Consider the following 15626-nt stretch of genomic DNA (forward strand, 5'->3'; position numbering starts at 1 on the left):
CTTGGTAACAGCTCATGGAAACTGCATCCCTGGGGTTCAGCTTACAGGACCACCAGCAGCCAGTCCCCTCTCCTTTGAGCAACTATTTACTATTTTTATTGATGTTGGGAATCTACAAAAAGACCATCAGAGTCAACTAACATGAACCCTTGAGGGTTTCCAAAGATGGAACCATCAACCAAAGAGCATACAAGGGCTTGACCTAGGTCCCCCGAACATAAGTAACAAATATGCTTCTTAGTCTTCAAGCAGGTCCCCCAACAACTGGAGGGAGCTTACCCTGACTCTGCTGCCTGCCTGTATATCCTTTTCCTTTAACTGGACTGCCTTGCCTGGCCTCAATGGGAGGAGGATGTACCTAGTCCTGCAGTGACTTGATGTGCTAGGGTGGATTTTTATTGGGAGGGGGGACTTCCCCTTCTCAGAGGTTAAGGGAGTTGGGGGAAGGAGCATGTGAAAAGAGGACTGTGGGAGAGCTGCACGTGGCATGTAAAGTAAATAAATGAATGAATGGATGGGTGGATGAATGAATGAACAAACAAACAAACAAATAAATAAATTTAACCTTGAGGTAGGCCTTGTGATTCTTGCAGTTTTCTGAGCTTCTTAAGTTTCGTGAGTTTTAGGAGTCTCCTTCCTTAGTTCTGGAGGGAATGCTTCAACTGAGAAGCTACAGCAGTGGAGAAGGGAAGAGGGGAAGGTTTATCATGAAGCTCTGGGAACCTACCTGTTGTGACAGAAAATCTTATTCTTTGGGGACTAAATATTTGCCATTCACAGAAACTTTTCAAAGTTTGACATGAAAGTCAAGGAAAAGCCACATCTTCCACAATGTTCTGTAAAGTCCTCTATATTTTGACTTTTGTGATATTTCTGGCCATCTTGTGTTGCCTTATGCTTGTCCCTGTAAACCCTTGGCCTAAAAGTACACTGGGCCACTCCTCAAGCTCTGTCACGTCTTCATGCTTAGAGTATACCCCTCCCTCAGTTAGAGCATACTCTTCCCTCAAATATTCATGTGGTAATCCACTCTGATACCTTGGGTTCTTGGCCATATTTCATCTTCTCAGTGGTGATCCACGAAGTCTTCAGTTTCATTTTATACCATCAATCATTTTGGTTCCCTCTCTAGAGCTCATGTTTATTCCTTAAATTTATTTTCCATCCACTCTCCCTCTTTCTTTTTGATGTTTCTCATTTTCCCCTTTAGAAGGTAAACATAATATTTTTATGGGAATTCATGTTTGCTGTAGTGTTTCTAACATCAAAGTCACTGTCTATGATATGTAAAATACAGATACCAAAAATATTGGAAATAGCAAAAAAGCAAATGTGAAGAGCATGTACCTCATAGGGGTTAAACTAAAGTATTACTGACCACATATCCTCCTACCAGGAGTTCTGTGGCAATGGTGATTCCAATCAAGTACAGTTCTAGAGGGTCACATACATACACATACAAGCATACACCCATGAAGTGTAAAGCCGCATAATAGTAAATCCTTTAACACAGCATGGAGAGGGAACTGCAACACTTCTTGCTGTCGGTATTGCTTTTATGTTCTGTTGCCATTATTAAGAGGCAGACAGAGTAGAAAACAGCCCTGACATCCCCAAACCATCTTGGAATTAGAGAGGATCTCTCACTTGCTCTTCTTTGCTGATCTTTAGTATGTGGGAGGTATGAAAGGTAGAACACATTTTTTGGCTGAGATGACATTATAGTTTAGTGATGGGTTTGATGCTTTATCTCAACATTGATCTGAAGTGTGTGTTTCAAGCAATGCATAAGCAGCATGGCGGATTTTACTAACTTTATCACCAAACTTAGGATATATGGACCTGAATGCTGGAGGCTTTCCATGGAGATCTCTGGCCCGGCTTGGTGCAGGAGTCCTAGTGAAGGGAATCAAGGGAGCATGGGTGGAGTTGTCTCTGCCACATCTTCCAGGCAACTCCTTTTCTCCGTGCTGACCTGCACTGAGTCAGTCAGCTGGGCAGACAGGCTGATTAGCCAGTGAGGCGTGCAGCGCAGCTTCAGGTTGCATTTCAGGAGAGCAGACTTCTTCTCAAATGTTACAGCTCTTAGAACAAAAGGCTCAGACAATGGAGTAGATCTTTCACGTGCTTTTACTTCCCTTATATGTATACATATATATACAGTTTTGGGGGTCATTCAGATTTTGACAACAGTTATCTCTCATTGGTTTGGGCTGAGAATCTTTATTTGCATTTAGGAGGGCTTGACCAATATTACACACCTCTCCTTCTGGGGCTGTCGTAGGAATTTGGGGCTGAAACCTGAGCCAAGGTCCCAGGAGCTACCACCGAACTCTTGCTGTCACTTGTGAAAAAGATTGCTCTGTTCATTGGGTGCTCCGGGGTTCCAGGCCTGTAACTCAACTGGACCCAGGCTGCCAGAACAGCCCACTGCCCCACGAGGATATTTTCTCTGTGTTCTCTGGGGTTATTAAGTACCTTTTGTATTTGGGGTAGCTATGTGATTGGTGTACTATGATCTATAAAAGTGAGCTCAGCAAAGTGGTAAATCATGTATTATTACTAGTTTTTGTTTTTTATAGTTTTGTCTTTACATTTATTTTATGGGAGCTACAGTAGTGCTACAATACACATATGAGGATCCAAGAATATCTTGTAGGAGTCAGTTCTCTTCTTTCATCATGTGGGTTTACTTGCTAAGCTACCTCACTGGCTCCAAACTTTTCTACTGACAATATATTACAAAATGGTTAATATTTACAACCAAATTCATAAACAAATGTAAGTGGTCAATAAAGAAACTTATGTAGATGCAAGAGTTGGTGAAGCAGAGAGAAATCACATGAGAACCACTAAGCATGTTATTTACAACAGACATTTCAAAGATTTCATCAAAACAACTATATACTTCTTTTTAAAAAGACATATGATTTACCTTCTTTGGGTTACAAGAATTTTAACTTTTGAAATCTGACTGGAGCAGGGAGGTTGACTCCACAGAAATCTGTATTCTTGATTTTCATTTAGACTAGAGAAACTTGAATGTAATATTCCCATTCCCAGATACAATATACTGGCTTCTTAAGTTACCTACAAAATTGGACTTTCTAGAATGTCTAGAATATGTGTGTTGCAGTGCACACATCAAAGCATAAGTGCTACATAAAAAAACAGTAGCTAGCCACAAAGGACTCAGGTTTTTATGCTGATATTCACACTTTAGGTTATGGTTTATCAATAGCTACCTTATCTTTGAGATTTTGAATCCATGCTCAAAGATCCCTATAATATACAGGGACTGGTCCCAAATCGTTGCAAAGTTGATTGCTATTGACTGTGCTGTACTTCCATGCTCCTTTCAAGAACCTTTGTCTTATAACTCACTGAGTTCAACATCAAGTGATACATGATGTATTAAAGCAGACACAGTAAACTGTGTTACCACAGTGAACCTCCACAGAACTATCCCTATCTTTTAGTCAGAATTTAACACAAGGTCAGAAAGATCCAAACTTTGGCTGGAGAGCTAATCAGAACCCATGTAAAAGTGCCAGACATGGTGGTGAATGCTTGGAATCCCATTTGGAGAGAAAGATGTAAATTCCTGGACCTTGCTGTCCAGACAGCAAAATCTAATTGAACACACTGTGCTCTAGGTTAATATGAGATCATAAAACGGGGAAGGAATGCCACTCTAGTTTCCACACTTACCCTCCCATCTCATATGAAGATCAAAACCTAACATTTAAAAACAATAAATATATTTTAAAATACTAAGCATTTTAAGTATTAAATAAGTATTAAGTTCTTTGGATTTTAACCAATACCCAGCAATGTGATCTTTGTCAGGATTTTAATTACACCAGCACAGTATTTTAAAACACTAAAACTAGATGCCACTATAAAGTTCAATAAATACTGATCTGAGCCCAGTAACCAGAAACATATCTAAATAACCCCAAGGTTAACAAAGCCTCTGATAAAAGCCATATGAAACCAACAGATATGGGAGACAAGTGAATGCATTAGTTTATCAAACTTAATTGGGCTAAGCTAATGGAAAGTTAATTTGTTTATGGTTGATATTGGTACTGATAACGGCTTAAAATGTAAAAAAAAAAATGTTCAGGGCTCTTTCTTATAAAATGATCAATTAACTTTTAGCTTATGGAATTTATAAATGTTTAGATGCTTTGTGGGAAGGCAGAATAGATAAAACTTGATGGTGGATTAGACAGTTAAGAATCCAGGGATTTAACAGAGATATGATCTGTTGTGTTTTATAAAAAAGAGCCAGGTATAGTAAGGTGGAAGGGGCTTCCTCTGCAGGCCCATGCTGAGGCATTTCTTCCCATGAGGTACCAGCAATATGATTGGTATAGTATGGAACAGAGTTTATTTAGGGGATGGGAAGTGAAGTTGGCATGGGAGGAGAGAAAGGGAGAGAGACAGAGAGACAGAGAGAGACAGAGAGAGAGGAAAGAGGTGAGGGAAGAGCAGAGGAGAAGAGAGAAGGGAGAAGAGAAGAAGAGAGGAGAGGAGAGGAGAGAAGAGAAGAGAAGAGAAGGAAGGCCAGCCAGGAATACATGGAGAGAAAGAGGGAACAGGAGGGAGAACAAGGAGAAGGGGCAGGGAGAGAATGGGCAGAGAATAAGATGGTAAAAGATCATGGGCCTGCTGAGGTACTGGTGCCTCTACCAAAACACATACTTGGTGCTCCTTCTTTATATAAAACACATTGATAATGTAAGACTTGGATTTATAAACTTCCAGGTTCACATCTGCTGCCACATGGAATTCCAACCATATCAGATTGCTTGCTAGATCTATCCATATTGGAGAGGCTAGAAAACCAGTGTGAGTGACTCCAGGCTGAAGGGTGGTATGCAGGATGGGGTGGGAGAAAGCATGCCTGGGGAGTGGTTAAAGTGTGCCTGGAACTATGAGTGAAGGCTAGCTACTGCCTTGGATTAGAAACTTTAGGTTCACATCTGCTGCCACATGGAATTCCAGCCATATCAGATTGCTTGCTAGATCTATCCATTCAAACACTGGTGAATTAGTAAGCTCCCTTCCCTCATTGGTCAGCATAAATGTCCCCCGATCACAATTGAGGGCTGTTGAGCTCATAGCTATCTTAGAGTCTTTGAGGGTTGAGATATTCACAGTCTTTTTGACTATGACCCTTTGTTCTAGTGAAAAGGTCATCTCAGGAACTTTGAGAAGGTCATGGAACGCTTGCCCCTCTGGAAGGGAGAGGCTAATTAACATTCCTCAAACCACAGGGTTAGAACCAACCTTCAGGTGGGAGCACATTCTGCAGTACAGACCATTGCCTACCTTCAGACAAGGGAAGTCCTTACTACCTCATTCCCTGAAGACCAATCAGTTTAAAAAGTCACACTGTTCTGCCAATCACATTGTGCCTAATGGCTGCTTCTCTGAAACTGTATAAAAGCTCACTGAACAAGTGTGGGGCCACCACACTTGTTGGTTGACCTCTCCTTTGGGTCTGGTATGACCCCAGTTCACTGGAACAATAAGTTCCTCTTGCTTTTTGCATTGATTCAGGCTTCATGTGGTTCACCCAGGGGGTCTCCAGTAAGCTAAGGCTCGATAGTCTTACACTATTACACTTTCCCTTGGGTGAGACCTTTCCTGTCTTCTTTAAGCAGGTTCTTTTTCTCGCTGCTGTGAAACCTTGGGTCTGGGTGAATCCTTGTTCAGGGCACTGGTCCTGAGATCTGTCCCAAGTTCACCACGTAATGACCTGGTAAACGGTCTAGCTGTAATTTCTTGCTACCACATTTGTCTTTAAGAGGCCAGAACCTACAGATCATTAGCATTATGTCTTCACTGCCATGCCTTCCAGTCTAATTCAAAGGATAAATTTCGTTCCATTATTCATAGACCAATAACTCTACATGGCTTTTACAACTTGCCAGCCATTGTAGACTGCCCTCACCCCCATCTTGTTGCTCTCTGCTCCTGGTTCCCCAAACCCCTTGACTTTGATGTCACTGCTGTGGCAGTAGCTAGTCTTCACTCATAGCTCCAGGCACACTTTAACCACTCCCAGGCATGCTTTCTCTCACCCCATCCTGCATACCACCCTTCAGCCTGGAGTCACTCGCACTGGTTCTCTAGCCTCTCCAGCGCACAAGGCATGCTTTACTGGAGCTGAGTTGCTAGGAGACAAAGAGAATGCTGATTCAGGCACTGCTCTCTGCCCAGCACGCTTGCTCTCCTACAGCCACTGCCAAAGTTATACCTCACCCCTCATACTGCTCCTGTCTTTATGTTTGTCTCTGTCACATTTCTACCATTCCATTCAAAGACACACAGCCACATTTCGACTGTTCCATTTTAAGATATAACACTTGAATTGAAGCCCCATCTTTATTGTGGCCAGATAAGGTTTTCCTATGCTATGGCTTCAGCACCATTTTAGCTAAGGGCAGTCGCATAGCTGGCCATAGCTTCAGTGCCATGGACCATCTGCCATTTTTGTTATGGGCAGTCCCCAGTTCACTGTCTTTAGTAGTACAGCTTGTCAAAACCACTTTCCAATTAAGATAAGGTTTTCATTTCATCATACCTTGGTAAATAATGATTTTTTTAAAAAAAGATTTATTTATTTATTTATTAAGAATTTTAGAATTTTAAAATAAGAGCATTTAATAGAAATATATCAGTAGGAATTTATAATGTATAACCTTTACCTAAAAGGGCATGGAAAATCTCTGTAAGGAACCAAGAATGTAGACTAGCCAGTTTCAGGAACCTGTTGGCCACAAAGGCCCCCCCAGTTAGGTCCAAGAACAAAAAAGCAGGATATGAGCCATCTGGGTGGTTCCAGGGAATGGTCAGCCATAAAGTGAGTAGCATTGATCAAACAACACTCTTGTGAATAATGAGTGTGCAAGATGTTTTCCTTATGACCCTGACTCAATCAGGGGTTGTGGCCCTTTAGAATTTTCTACTGTTTTTTATGTTTCCTTGGTAATCCCCTTACCCCCTACTTTGTGGTTTTTCCCTTTAAATACCCCTCACTTCTTGTGCTCAGGGTCGAGTTCCTCTGCTCCTGCGAGGGTTATGAGCTCGTTCCCAGTATACTGGCTTCCCCTCCTCCCCCTGAATAAACCTCATGCCATTGCATCAAGATCAGTCTCTCGTGAGTTTTTGGGTGGTTGTGTCATCCCAAGACTTGAGTGAGGGTCTTCCCAGCTCTGGGGGTCTTACGTGAGTACACTGTCCCTGTCTTCAGATACACCAGAAGAAGGCATGTCATCCCATTACAGATGGTTGTGAGCTACCATGTGGTTGCTGGGATTTGAACTCAGGACTTTTAACTGAAGTGGCACTGACTACTCTTCCAGAGGTCCTGAGTTCAAATCCCAGCAACTCCATGGTGGCTCACAACCATCTGTAATGAGATCAGATGCCCTCTTCTGGTATGTCTAAATCATGATTTTTAAACAGTAAAAAAGTTAAAGACAGACAGATTTTCCCTTGTTCACAGGATTAATAATAAAGGATATACAAGTTCAGATGTAAGCCTTTTGTTACTTCCTTATCTAAACTCAGTTTCCAGTGACTAAATGCTTTATATTTCCTCTCCTTGCTATGTGATTGTACTAACATTAACCAATCGAGTTCTTATAAATTAGCCTATACCCTAATAAGACATTGCTCTATATGATCTAACTTTTATTGTATCTACAAGTTCAACTTTTAAGTTTCCTTTGGTTGCCTTTTAACTACATACTTAAAGTGTTTCTCATGCTAAACTTACACTATCACCTATCATACTAAAATGTAATTTTCCTTTGGTTGTCTTTTAATTATAAAATTAAGGAGTTTCTCATGGTAAATTTATATGATTAACTATCATATTCACAAAGTCAAGGTTTTGAGTTTCCTTAAATTGTCCTTCAAATGTAAACTTAAAAATGTTTCCCATTCTACTATTCAGTCCCCTAGACAGAAGAAGAAAGCCTTTCTTACTCCTTCTGCTCCACAAAAGTTTTTTTTTCTTCCTTAGTTCACCTTAAAGTCTGTTCAAGTTGTTAACTAATTTATCTCTTTTATACACTTAATAAGCCCCAGGAAAGCCACTCAGATCTACCTCTCGTGGACCAAATATACTCCATCCCAATAAGTACACCTGCCAATCAACAGCTTAAATTCCCACTTGCTACCTATCCCAGAGGGTGGGATTCCTATCCTGTTCCCTGGGATTGGGACCTCCCTCACCCAACCACCAAGACCTAATGGTTTCAAAAGTATTCTAAGGAAAAAATTTTTTTCTTCCCAAAGTACTTAACTTTATTCTCTACCTCTAATGCCTGTGTGTGTGTGTTTCAGCATCTTGTCAAATCCATGCATTTACTCAAAGTCTACATCCAGGAAAGCTCTAGAGAAACAACCCACAGATGCTCCAGTCTACTCTCACAGACAGATGTTTCTACTGGATCTTCTTCTTCCTATCCACAGATGGTTCTACAAACCATGGACAACAAGGAAACAGCCAACTCTCCTAAGACTGAACCAACATCCTCATGCCCATTTTCTTAGGGTTTCCAGAGCCACGTCACCCCTACTCTTGCTTCACCATCACCTCTTTCTCATTTTTTCCTTTCTTCAAAATTTAAACCAAAATGGAGGAATGTTAGCATTCCTTCTAGACTCTGTCCAATAGTTATCTGACTTACTCTAAAGGGGATGCCTGCTCCCTGCTTACCCTCTTACTCCTCTCTCTAAAGGGAATGTCTGTTCCTCCCTACTCCCTTACTCCTCTCTCTAAAAGGACTGCCTGCTCCTCCTTAGTTCCTTACTCCTCTTACTCTGCTCTTCCTTCTCTCCCTGACACCTTTTCACCTTTCTTCCTTTCCCCAACCTCTCTCTCTGTCCATGTATTCCTGGCCGCTACCCCCTCCCCCCATCCTCCCTTTCAACTCTAGTTCCCAAGTCCTAAATAAGCTATATCCCATAGTATATCTGTTGTATGGCAGGTACTTCATGAGGAAGAGATGCCACAGCATGATCCCACTGAAGTGGGATCCCACTCCTCCCACCTCACAATTCATTCCTTCTTGGTGCTTTTCTCTTTTGTATAAGACACAATATGATCTCCCTCCTATTTGGAAAATCTGAACCTAAGATGGAGACCATCCTGGAGTTTATTAACAATAAAGTTTAGATTTGAGAATTTATAAGCAAATGCCCAGCACATTGTTATCAAGTCTATTTCTGTTAACATTAAAAAAATATGACAAGCTTTTATGTGATTATTTTGAGTTATTTTTGCAGAAACTATAAACAATAAGAGAACACAGAAAAACTAAGACACTAACAGCAAGCATCACAAAAATAAAAGCATCAGCAGCTCTTTCTTCTCAGTGAAAAAATGTGCCCCACCCTCAGCCTTGAGCAGGCTGAACCAGACCTTGTCTTTGCCACAGTCAGCTAGCACACCAAGGGTGGAGCCTTCTTACCTAGGTGAAGTCTATTTCCCGCCACATCTGCAGCTTCCTGAAAGGAGCCACTACCTGCTGAGTAGCTGAGTCTGTTTTCCTGACAAGTTCCTGACAAAGCAACAAGATATGGACAAGGCAACAAGATCCTGGCACAATGGGGGATGTGTCCCCCCCCCTTCTAAGCTCAGACACATAGTAAACATTGGACCTCAATCAGAAACTGTCTTGGTCTCATCCTTCTCTCGAAGTCCCCCCACTAAGCCACAGCTTTCCTTTCAGGAACCCACTTTCCTTGTCAGCTGGCTACTACAGAAAAAAAGCATATGGACATTGAGAAAAGTCACAGATGATGTCTTTAAAGGTACCTCATCAGTAGTCCAGTTTAGAAATATCTTTGGCTTTCAATGTATCTGAGATAGCTTCAGAAATTAGACAAAACAAAACAAACAAACAAGAAACCGTGGATGAGTAAGAGATAATTCAGGCAACCCACCAAAAGCATGCTAAAATGAAGCTATGCAGATGGCTCAGTCAATATAGTACTAAGCTTGAGTGCTAACATTCACAGTGAGATGGAGTGAGAGTTCACAATTCCCTGTGTGATGACTATTCTTAGTTGTCAGTTTGACCACATCTGGAATTATTGAAAACCCAAATGTTTAGGCATACCTGTGAGGGATATTTCTTTTTTTAAATAAATCATTTGAGTGCTTGCTTCGGCAGCACATCTACTAAAATTGGAACGATAGAAGATTAACATGGCCCCTGTGCAAAAATGACACACAAATTCATGAAGCGTTCCATATTTAAAGAGAGAGAGAGAGAGAGAGAGAGAGAGAGAGAGAGAGAGAGAGAGAGAGAATTTGAAGTGGGTCTTAACACTTCTAATCCAGATTTTTGAGTTAGGAAGAACAAACTTTAATCCAGATCTTCTGAAATAAGACCACACCTTCTGCTGGCAGTCTATATAAAAGACACAGGAGTTCGTTGTAAGGCTGTACTTCAATGACCCTCACATCACCAAAGGATTTTACCTCCATAATAGCTAGGCTAAGTTGACAGTTTTGCTGACCCAAGGAATGAATTGTAGGCTTGATTTTTGAATACAGATTTCCTGCTAGGGTTAAAGCTATTTGATTGGAGTGATTGTCTTCATTCTCAGTCCACAGGGAACAGGTTACATTCATTTAAGAAATAGTGTGTTTATTAAGATGGTCTATCCATGTAGTCATTCATCAGCTGTTTCAATGAAAAATGGTTCTGCTTGGAGGTGGCAAAGACATTAGGTGAGGGTAAGAATCTGGTTCATTGGCTGTGATGATTTTGGAAAGCATTCATCTCAGAAAAACAGTAACTTATATAAAGTTCTCTTCTTCAAAATTGATACAATAATTATAAATATCAAGCAAAGCATTCAGTCCCACTCTTTGTTGTTCTCTTACAAGCAACCTCCCAAATTGATTGCCTACATTTCTTTTGGCTGAAAACATCAAATATACAATCTTACTAATAGAGAAGCTGAGATAGGACAAACATGATTTCAAGACCATTATGTGGTACACAGTAAGACACTGTCATGTACAAAGAAGAAGAAAGTATATATGGATTGTACAATATTGTACCTACTTCTCCAGTTACCAAATTGGAGAGACCACTGGATGACAGCCAAGAAATTTCTAGCTCCTCATATTTTTGAATTTCAATTGATTAGGATATGTTGTTAATTCTAATTTTTAAATTAAGAAATATTAAGGAAAAGTGATTGTTAGTTACTTCCTGTTATTTTTGTTGTTAGAGGTGGAATTATGTTTGTGTGGGTTTGTTGAAAGATTACTTTCTTGCTTCTTCTAGGGTATAGTTTTCCTCCTTATGTTGGTATTTTCTATATCCTTTATGGAAAGATATTGTGTAAGTTTGGTTTTGTCATGGAATATCTTGTGTAAGACCCCCAGAGCTGGGGAGACCCTCACTCCAGTCTCGGGATGACACAACCACCCAATAACTCACGAGAGACTGATCTTGCTGAAAACACACGAGGTTTATTCGGGAAAGGCCAGTATACTGGGGTTGAGCTCATAACCTTGCAGGCCAGAGGAGTTCGACCCTGAGCACAAGAAGTGAGGGATATTTAAAGGGAAAAACCACAAACTAGGGGGAAGAGGGGGTTACCGAGGACACATAACAAAGAACAGTGGAAAATTCTAAAGGGCCCCAACCCCTGATTGAGTCAGGGTCATAAGGAAAACATCCTGCACACTCATTATTCACAAGAATGTGATCTGGTCAATGTTATTCACTTTATGGCTGACCATTCCTTAGAACCACTCAGATGGCTCATATCCTGCTTTTTGTTCTTGGACCTAGCTGGGGGTCCTTTGTGGCCAACAGGTTCCTGAAACTGGCCAGCCTGCATTCTTGGCTCCTTACAGAGATTTTCCATGTCCTTCTCGGTAAAGGTCATACACTATACATTCCTACTAATATATTTCTACTAAATGCTCCTTTTTTTTCTTAATTCTAAAATTCTCCAGCCCTACACTTGTTTTTTCCATCTATAGTAATTGAGAGTTTTGCTGGATATAGTAGCCTGGGCTGACATTTGTGTTCTTTTAGGGTCAGTATGACATCTGCCCAGGATCTTCTAGCTTTCATAGTCTCTGTTGAGAAGTCTGGTGTAATTCTGATAGGCCTGCCTTTATATGTTACTTGGCGTTTTTCCCTTACTGCTTTTAAAATTCTTTCTTTGTTTAGTGCATTTGATATTTTGATTATTATGTGATGGGAGAAATTTCTTTTCTGGTCCAGTGTATTTGGAGTTTCGTAGACTTCTTATATGTTCATGGGCATCTATTTCTTTAGGTTAGAGAAGTTTTCTTCTATAATTTTGTTGAAGACATTTACTGGCCCTTTAAATTGGGAATCTTTACTCTCTTCTATGCCTACTATCCTTAAGTTTGGTCTTCTGATTGTGTCTTGGATTTCTTGGAAGTTTTTGGTTAGGAGCTTTGTGCTTTTTGCATTTTCTTTGACTGTTGTGTCAGTGTTTTCTATGTTATCTTCTGCCCCTGAGATTCTCTCTTCTGTCTCTTGTTTTCTATTGCCTCTATGACTCCTGATCTCCTTCCTATGCTTTCTAACTCCAGAGTTATCTCCCTTTGTGATTTCTTTATTGTTTCTGGTTCCATTTTTAGATCCTGGATGATTTTGTTCATATCCTTTGCCTGTTTAATTGTGTTTTCCTATAGTTCTTAAGCTCTACTAAAAACAAAATAACCAGTCAAACAAAAAATCTTTATGTATTTATGTTCATTTGAAAAAAACTAATAGTGCTATATTATTTAAAATATCATATAGTTAATATGTTTGGACTTATTTAAAATTTATAATGAGAAAAATGTATTTTCAGTATTGCTGTAGACAAGCATCTACATAAGACTGTTCAGTTGATTGTTATTTTATATCAAATGACTTTTATAATACTCATTTTTACTGTTACAATATTTAATAAATTCCAAAGAATATAATAATAAAACCCTGAAATGTATGGCAGGTATTGAACAGGGGGTCTTTAGGAGGAGTTGGGGTACAAAAGGGAAAGAAGAATGGATATAATTCTATATACTTAAAATATGTTTTTAAATGTCAACAGATTCAGATAAATCAAAATTATGGATCTTTTCTCATCATAAAGCAATAAAACTTAAATAAATAAAAAAATTTAAAGAGACACAGAAGGAACCTTGTACTCTTTGCCTACTTGTTCTTACCTTGGCTAGTAAGCACATTCTTTTTTTTTTTGCAAGTACGTTCTTTTACTGGCATTAGACCCCATTTCTTCAGGATTCCAGCACATACTGGAAATCAGCTGATACTTCAAGCCTGTGGAGTAAACAATTCCTGGATTCTCAGACCTTCAATTCATAATCTGCCATTGCTGGATTATTAGATTAGGAGGACCATAGTCTGTAAGTCATTCTAATAAATTATATGATTTGTATATCTATATGTGTATCTATATCTATCTATCTATCTATCTATCTATCTATCTATCTATCTATCTATGTGTATTCATTTGTGCCAGGAAATTTTATTTCCTCTTTTGGGCCATGGATAATTGTGCTCAGAGTATATATGTATATACATATATACTCGTACACATACATAATACCTACCTCTACACACACATACAATCACCTCTGTCTGCTGCCATACCCTATAGATTTATACATAATTAAAAATAAAACAAATACATTTTTAAAAAGAAAAGAAGCTGGGTATAGTGGCAATACCAACACTAATCAAGACAGGAGAACCTCTGGGATCTACTTGCCAGACCCTCTAGATAAATCAGTAAGATTCAGATTGAGTGAGACAACTTATCTCAAAAAATAAGGTAGAAATTGATAAAGGAAGTCACTTGTTACACCTTCTTGCACCCCCCCCCAAGACACACACAGACACACACACACACACACACACACACACAAATGCAGACACACAAAAGACATAGTAAAATGAACTGTTTGCATTAATTTTTAATTCAACATATTTCTCTAAACATCTTTAAATTCATTTTGTATTGAATTTAGGTCAATAAAATGTTGAGCAAGGTTTTTCCAAATAAAAATGACTTTCATTATGAATTTGTTGTACTCCAGAAGAGACTTAATACCTGTTTGTTCCAGAAGTGTCAACATTAACCTTCCCTTATAAATCTCTACCCTGTGGATTCATCTACTTTATCCACCTTTTCATCTCACAGGGCATTGTCTAATTCATCTGTCTCCTTCCTTTGTAACCTTAACTTATCTCACAGCATAATGTGGAAACTTGAAGGAAACTTATTCTCCCTCCCCTTTTAAATGTTCACAAAGTAGAGGTGTTGACACAAATAATTAAAAGCTGATTGAACATAATTAATAACAACCGTCCTCTGGCTCTCCTCAATTAATAACTCCAATCTTTCATCAATGTTTAAAAACAAAAATACAAAAAAAAATAGCAAAGCAAACTGGCTTGCTGTTTTATCTTTCTGTAGATTAAATCTGATGGGTTAATACACGTGTAAAACTCAAAATATGGCTAATGAGTGGATTTCTTTTAAAAAAGAGCAAAAAGAAAACTTTTACACAGAGATAGAAGAGCCTGGGCTGTAAGCCACACTAGTATGAAATAGATCTAAGACTCTCACTTCTTACAGGATGCTCTATGTAGACATATGAGATATAAAGTAAAATAAATACAATGGCCTGGTAAAAAAAAGCAGAATCTTTTAAAAGCCAATAAGGAAATGATTGCGATATTTATTATGTTTTGGATATGAAGCAGTTCTGGTAAGCAATGAAGAATGAATGATACTTGGAGATCAATTTAGGTTTTCCTAACCCAGCATATCCAAATGAATATAAGATTAAACCAGCCATTTTATTTCCTTACCTCACAACAACAAATGTCTTGAATTGAAAAGAAATAGTTTTTATTTTTATTAAGATTACATTATCAGTGAGTGCACACCATGTGTATTCTTTTGTGATTAGTTGCATCCATTTGCCTAAGAATTTAATGAATTCATTGTTTTTAAGATCTGAGTAGTACTCCAATGAGTAAATGTATATTTTCTGTATCCATGCTTCTGTTAAAGGATATCTGGGTTCTTTCTAGCTTCTGGGTATTATAAATAAGGCTGCTGTGAACATAGTAGAGCATGTGTTCTTGTTATATGTTGGAACATCTTTTGGGTGTATGCCCAGGAGTGGTATAGCTGGGTCCTCAGGTAATACTATGTTCAATTTTCTGAGGAACTGCCAAACTGATTTCCAGAGTGGTTGTACCAGCTTGCAATTCCACCAGCAATGGAGGAGCGTTCCTCTTTCTCCACATTCTCACCAGCATCTGCTGTCACCTGAGTTTTTGATCTTAGCCATTCTGACTGGTATGAGGTAGAATCTCAGGGTCATTTTGATTTGCATTTCTTTGATAACTAAGGATACTGAACATTCTTTAGGTGCTTCTCAGCCATTTGATATTCCTCAGTTGAAAATTCTTTGTTTAGCTCTGTTCCCCACTTTTAATAGGGTTACTTGATTCTCTGGAGTCTAACTTCTTGAGTTCGTTGTATATATTGGATATTAGCCCTCGATCAGATGT

At 39.2% G+C, this 15626-nt stretch overlaps 1 non-coding gene across 1 annotated transcript; it reads left to right on the forward strand.

The window, feature by feature from the left end:
* Window positions 1-10186: 10186 nt before the first annotated feature.
* On the forward strand, window positions 10187-10289 carry LOC116087842. The gene has a single exon (XR_004117642.1). It is a non-coding gene; the product is annotated as a U6 spliceosomal RNA (small nuclear RNA).
* Window positions 10290-15626: the final 5337 nt, after the last annotated feature.

This window comes from Mastomys coucha, unplaced genomic scaffold (genome assembly GCF_008632895.1).
Source record: "Mastomys coucha isolate ucsf_1 unplaced genomic scaffold, UCSF_Mcou_1 pScaffold13, whole genome shotgun sequence".
NCBI lineage: Eukaryota > Metazoa > Chordata > Mammalia > Rodentia > Muridae > Mastomys > Mastomys coucha.